The sequence below is a fragment of the Pinus tabuliformis genome, chromosome 4_2 (genome assembly GCF_031772625.1).
Source record: "Pinus tabuliformis cultivar Carrire ecotype Pingquan chromosome 4_2, CPIR1, whole genome shotgun sequence".
Classification (NCBI taxonomy): Eukaryota; Viridiplantae; Streptophyta; class Pinopsida; order Pinales; family Pinaceae; genus Pinus; species Pinus tabuliformis.
The window spans coordinates 98,102,249-98,109,395 of NC_142304.1; positions in this window are offsets into that span (position 1 = coordinate 98,102,249).

Genomic DNA, 7,147 nt, shown 5'->3' on the forward strand with positions numbered 1-7,147 from the left:
GTATTCACGAAGATCGACCACTCGTACCGTAAAACATATTCTGTGGTTTTCCGAAAAGTTTGGCACACCCTCTGCCTAGAACTCCAGAGTAGTTTCTTTTGGCCTTTTTCAAACTCTATAACTGAAAAAGTCCATCCAAGCATTTGTCACTTCGGGCTCGTTAAAACATCGAAGGAGACTAGAGTCATCTTTAGCTTTTTCTCGACTCTTAAAAAGTGAAAAAGCAAGTTGTGTCTAAGCGTCGTTATAAAATTTATTTTAAACAGAACATAATCACCTCCTATTCCCGCGTTGATCTTAAAGCTGAGAACATGGAACGCCCCAACCAAGGAACTCCACCTGATGGAAGTCCTAGTTCATTCTCCTCTTAAGGAGAAGTTGGTGCGCCCCACATGGCCACATTGTCGCTTCCAGGACTGACAATTGGCCTACCTGTTTGGCTATTCTCAACTAGTGTAGTTCAGAACACCATGGTTCCTGAGCAGTCGAGTCAATAGTTAGATGAGTCTAGAGCATCCCACCAGCCTTCTACTTCCTCTAACCCTTCCTCCAATCCTTCATCTTCTAAAGGTAAAGCTGGAGAAAGCCAAGCTCCCACGGAGAAGAAGGAAAAGAAGAAGAAAGAGAAGAAGAAGAAGGAGCCTAAGGCGGCTGGGGGCAAGCAAAAGACATCTGACAAAAACCCACACACAGCACAGACCGGGCCTAAATCGTCATGTGTCATATGTAGAGGAGACCACTTCCATAGAGATTGTCCCTGTATTCCCTGGATACTAAGGGATTGGTCACCTCGTTTGCACAATTCGGGAGCATCAACCTCTGATAGTCGTGTTGATTGCGTACCGTCAACCAGTGAAAGTGAAGGTTCAAGACAAAGAGGGGGAGCAAGATCCCCCTGCAGACTGTGTGAAGGCGGTCACACCATCCACCGTTGTCCCTTCTTAGACGAGGTGAAGAGAGTTTTGGAAGATCGTTCGGTTTTTCCGGTAATACTTCCTCCTGGATACAAAAAATTCGTGCCAAGTCCTTCGTTGGTTGAAAATACAGCTGGCCCGCTCAAGTGGTCAGCTGAAGCGTCAGTCATTGAAAATGAACCTACTGAATCCAGACCAGAATAAATTCTAAAGGTCGATACAACAGTTGACCCGGTTCTTCCTTCAGAGGTTTCATCCTCAAATGACACCGTCACTGAAGATTCATCTTCAAATGACACCCTCACGTAAGAGAATAAGGATGACACCATCCAGATTCTTTTCGTCAACACAGATTCCGATGAGCATCAGGGCAATGCGCCCATTCCTTTATCGCAGGAAGGAACATCGTCAGGATCGTATCCGGCCGTGTATTCGGTCCCACCACCAAGCAACCTGGTTGTGTCCTTTGATTGGAACCAACTGGGCAGACCCCGGTTACCAGCCAGTATACCATTCAGAATCATAGTCCAAATTTATAGAATGGTGATGGCTGGAACTATCATTGATGAGGGGGCATCTATGAGTATCCTTTCCTCTGTTGCTTGGAAAGCACTGGGTTCCCCGGCGCTTTTGCCTGAGATGAGAAATCTCTCGGGCTTTGATAAAGGAACCAGTCGACCATTAGGGATCCTCCCCAATGTGCCTGTTACATTGAAAGGGAAGACCGTTAATTTGAACGTGATGGTCGTTCAAGGACCCTTGGATTATAACCTACTCCTTGGACGTGACTATATATATTGCATGGGAGCTATAGTCTCCTCACTCTTTAGAGTAATGTGTTTTCCACACGAAGGAAGGGTGGTCAAGCTCGTAGACCAACTTTCATTTCCAGGATCACGCATCGCAAATAGTCAAATACCAATCCTCAATGGTCTATTCACCCAAGAAATGTCTCCACCCCCAGTTCTCCTTCCCGGTGAATGCGAGTGATTCGGAAAGATAGAACTGGAACCCAGGGGGCATGCATCCTGGTCTGCTTCGGGCAGAGGAAACCTTGGGTATAAAGTAGAATTTCCGCGAAAGAATATGACTAGTCCGTACCCCGTCCGTGGATGGAAGAGGGGTTGTTCTAGAATAGGATTCTTTTGATAAGGTTACTTGTCTGGTAAAGTGTCATTCATCTTTGTCTAAAAAGGTAGGCTACCAAGGAAAGAGATTCTATTGCGGCAGCAAATGGTAACCGTCTTTGGGTAAAAGGCAAGCCTCACCCATTAAAACTATGTTTTAGAGGATAAGTAGGGGCAGCCCCCAAAGAAGGGGACTCTTTGCTGCAACAAGTAGTAACCATCTTTGAGTAACCTAATGATAGCATCGCCGAAGAAAGAGTTTCGTTTGCGGCAGCAAATGAAACCATTCTTTGGGTAACCAGAAAGAGGCAAGCCCCACCCATCAAAACAAATGTTTTGAAGGATAAGTAGGGGCAGCCTTGAAATTTTACCTTATACCTGGGGGCATGCAAACCTTTTGGAGTGCAAGCAAGGGACGACTATTGATTTTTTAAATTTTAGGTCCTCCCTTTAAACCCATAGGTCTAACCCTTTAAACTCGTAGGATTAGCCGTTTCCGAACTTGCATAAAGAAGGATGTGGGGCAAAGGTCAAAATTTGCCAAAGGGCATAGCTTTGGTAAGGAGCAAGCTCTATAAAAAATGGGATCTCTCAGGAGACATTCTTATCTTATTACTGGTATATCGAGCAGTTTTAGCATAAAGTTCATGCTCGTTAAAAAATAAACGCAAGATCCGAGCAGTTTTATCGCGGTCTTCATGCTCGTTAAAAAATAAATCTAAGCAGTGAGCAATGTTTCCTCCAGAGTTTAAGCTCATTTTGAAATAAAAAATGAACCTATTCCGGTAAATAACCAGTGTGATCGTAAATTTATTAGCCATAAAAGTCTTGGTCGTGTTTGCACCCGCCACCTCCATTTCATTTGGCCTATCGTTCACCTCCATATGATTGTTTACCCATTTTGAGGAACAGCTACGAAGAGTGATTTCACTTAGCCATCCTTGTGACACTGCCGTGATTGGAAAATTCCAACTGGTACCTGGAATCTGCAGCTATCCCTGTTTATCACTTGTTCCTCAAAAGACGAGTCTTCTTTGAGCTCTTTTCATCTGACTCGTAAAATATGAAAAGTTTGTCGAGTTTTGGCCTTCCAGCTCGTTAAAAGGACCGGAAGAGGTATCCCTCCTCTAGATTTTAATATTTTTGGACCTGAGGGATTATTGCACAAAAAGGTCGAGCGCTTGTTTTATTCGGCTCGTTAAAGTTATCGAAAATTCATCCCTTCTGTATTGTTTTATACTTTTTCGGACTTAAGGGATTAAATGACGAAAAATGAATTTTGGAGTTAACTTTCTGTACCTTTTCAGACTCTCTAAAAATGAAAAGGACCGAGTTGTCTTTGTCGCTAGACTCGTTAAAATGATTAAATAGCGACAAACTTGTCTTTAGACGAGAACGAGTTTCCCTATCGCTAGGCTCGTTAAAACATAGCGATGGGCTTGCCCGAAGGGCAGGTTATAGAACAAGCATATGTTATCCTCCTCAAGCTTGACAAAAATAAAGAGGTACTGGTCAGAAATGACTGGGGAAAAATTGGGAGAATCTCAAAAGCTTTGATGGTAGCAAGTCGCTCTTGAACATGACACTTTGTCCTCCGTACCACATCGGGTTGGGTTGTTTCATTCACCGGTCTCATCACCATGGTCCTCGCCAAACCATCCGTATTTGGGGTAATGCTACCGATCCATCACATTAGTGTCGTTATATGTTCAACAGATGTTTCAGAAAGAGTCAACCGTGTCCCATCCACTGCCATACATTATCCTTCATCCACCCATGATCGCCACCCTGAATCATATCTCACAGTTTGTTTTCACCTCCACTAAAGTCATTAGCTCCATTCCGTGTCACTGATGTGGGATTCATTAAGGCCCTCCTTTGACGGATCGCTTCTTGTCGACTTCAGCTCATTATCCAAGAAGTTGATCTAGGAACACCCCCCCAGTACTTTGAAGCTTGCATGCCTCAATGGCAAGTTTCTCACTTCCGGCGACAGGTATACATCAATGACCTTTGACCAGAAGATTTTGCGTGGTGTTCGACGCCAAGTCCTTTATTCACACCACGTGAATTGTACTGTAGTACCTTGAGGGTCATTGTCATTATTGGTGATTCCTCTCGCGCTTGTTAACGGTTTACATCATTGACCGGTAATCAAGCGATGTCTTTCCATGTTCGACTTCAGCACAATTCTCACATGGATCGACTTGTACTTTGAGTGAAGATCGAACGAGATTGAAGACCCCGGATCTAGTTTCATCCATCCGGGCTGCGATATATATTCAGGATATAAAGACATTTGATATGTACATTGTTGCAGCAGATGATCATCCTACTCAAAGGATGATAATTTCAGCAGAGAATTATCAGTCTATCATCAGACGGTCGTCTGTTATATGTACCAAAATGAATTTATAAAGCTGAGCATGGGAATGCCCGCCTCAGCTAGATCATGAAAGCAAAATGAAAAATAATGTATTGTATTGTATTTTATTGCAGGGCACCTCTCAGCTGATTGAATGAACTTCGGATCCTCCTAATAAAGCATTTCACCCGATAAACAACCTCATACTTTAGGGGGCAACTGTTATAGACATTTTTGTGCCTAACAACATGGAGCATGAAATGTCAATAATCTGAGGGATCCAAAGTCCCTAAACATGTTGTTCTTACCCTTAGAGGAACAAGGTCTACAAACCACAGCACTAAAAATCAGTTCTCCACTCAAAAACACTCAAAAACAGGCTATTTTTGGATCATGTCAGCTGCTCCACTGAGCATTTGCGCTGAATGTCAACTGCTCCTCCTTGTACCTGCGCTGAAGGTCAAAATCAATGAAGGCCACCTGCGCTGGGCGAGATTGGCCAAGTGGCACAGTCATTCTGCAAGGTGTCAACTGCCCAGGAAGCTTCCAAACTGACACTTGGTTCTAGGAATTCGCCCTATGATGAGTAAGAGGGTCTTGATCTCCAAGTGGAAGCAAGATTCTCCAAGTGGACTCAAGAACTGAAGATTAACTAAAGTGGGAGAGGACACAAGTCAGCTTCAGGCCAGTCTCAAGATGACTCATCCTTTCTCCAAAAACCTATATATAGAGTGTTGGATACCTACACCAATAGGTTTCATATTTCATGATTGGCAAGGGGAAGGCCCAAATATGCTCTGCTTTGACTTCACAAAGATCCCATATTTTCTATAAGAAACAAGGTGTGCAAGATGTTTCTCCTTGGTTCAAATTTGATTGCCTTGTTTCAATTTTGATGGATGATCCAACAGTCTAATCTGGGTCATGCCATGTTTTCAATTTCCTGTTATAGACTAGAGAAAGAAGTCTGTCCAAACTGCTTAATCTTGGCAGACAACTAGTTCAGGTAGAGAAGAAAAGGTTCCCAACAGCTTAATCTGGGACCTTGGAAGAGATAAGGGTAGAAGTAGATAGAAAAAACAAAAGAAAAAGCCAAAGAAAAGAAAAGGCAAGTAAGGGTCTGCAAGTCCAAGTGCACCCTCTAAGAAGAAAAAATGCTAGGCAAGTAGCTGGGTAAGTAGTTGGGGTTGCAGAAAGGTTATCCCTACCATTGCAGAGATAGTGATGGTGGGCATCAAAGCAAAGTCAATAAATTGACAAAGGTGTTCTTCTTCATCGAATTACAGCAGGAAGCATGACTAATTTCCCTCATTCCCCTCCAATTTCATTTCTAACATTCCCCCATTATGCTAAGATTCATGGAAAAGACTAAGGTTTCATGGTGGTTCTTAATCTTTAGAAGCCACATTTCTTGTCTAAAAATCTTTTCATTTTGATCTACTCTTAAAACCAAGTTTGTTTCACATAAACTTAATGGTTTCCCCTCCACCTACCCTCTCATCCATGCTAACACTAACCCTATTATATAAATCCCTTATATCACCTTTTTTCCCTAATATTACTAACACCATGGTGTATAAACCCCAAAATCTTATAAATACCCCCCCCCTTTGGTATTATAGCCAATAAGTCTTGAGTCAGGGATCAAATGACACCTGGTCATGTTGATGAACCTAGGCCAAGCACCTCTCCCCCTTCATGAGCTAATTCCTTCATTTTGACCCCCTTTTGCACATAAAAACCCCCAAAAAAGCCTAATTCCTACCTTCACCCGCTTCAAATGGCCAAAAATCATGAAAAACCCACATGTTCTCCTTATGCTAAGTCTGAAGCGGCGGAGCTATTTTCAAACAAAACATGAAAACCCACTTTTACATAGTCTCCGCCATAGCGCAAATTCCCAGAAAAAGCATTATTTTAACCCTCCCTTTCCCCGTACTTGGTTGTCATCTCACTTGTCCCGACGACCGTCCGATCAAATAACTCCCATCCAACGGCCCTGATCGCGTCGGAGTCCTTCCGACGTCCGAGAATTAAGCGCGCTATCTCCCTGTCACGTCAATGATCCGATCACCGTCCGATTTGGCCCCTCCAGATCTGACGGCCACTATAGCGTCGGAGCTCATCCGATGCCCGAAAGTTACCTTCCGACGGCCGTATAAAGGTTACGTCACGCTGGATCCACGCGTCGGCTCCACAATCCGTCGGAGGTACAACTGCTGCAAACCGCCATCGTACCGTAGGCGGTGCGATATCAAACCACCGCGGTTTCTGGTTTTCCCATTCCCGCCTACGTGACCTCAGCAACCCGTCATCGCTCCGTCACCCCAGGTACGCCGTCTTGTCATTTCCTTGCCCAGTGATTGGTCCACCTGTCCTGCCATCTCACTGCCCCAGTGGACCAACCAGCCCCCGCCACCTGGCCGGATGACGTCCTGCTGACGTCATCCGGCCCCGACCCCACTCATGACGTCATGATGACGTCAGCACGAATTCGCGCCAAAATCACCAAAAGGTCTATTTTGGCCGAAAATCCGTGTTTTTTGCCATTTTGAGCGCATTCATCGTTGTTTATCCTGCATGCATAATCACGACCAAACCTGCACCAGCCGCGGAAAACTGTCTCCTGACCGCCAGAACGTCCATCTCTTCAGCGCCAGCAAGCTCTAACCAGCCCAACTCTACAGGTATTCCTCATCTCAGCTCTGAAACTCCATTTTCACTGCATTTCGCGTATCAAT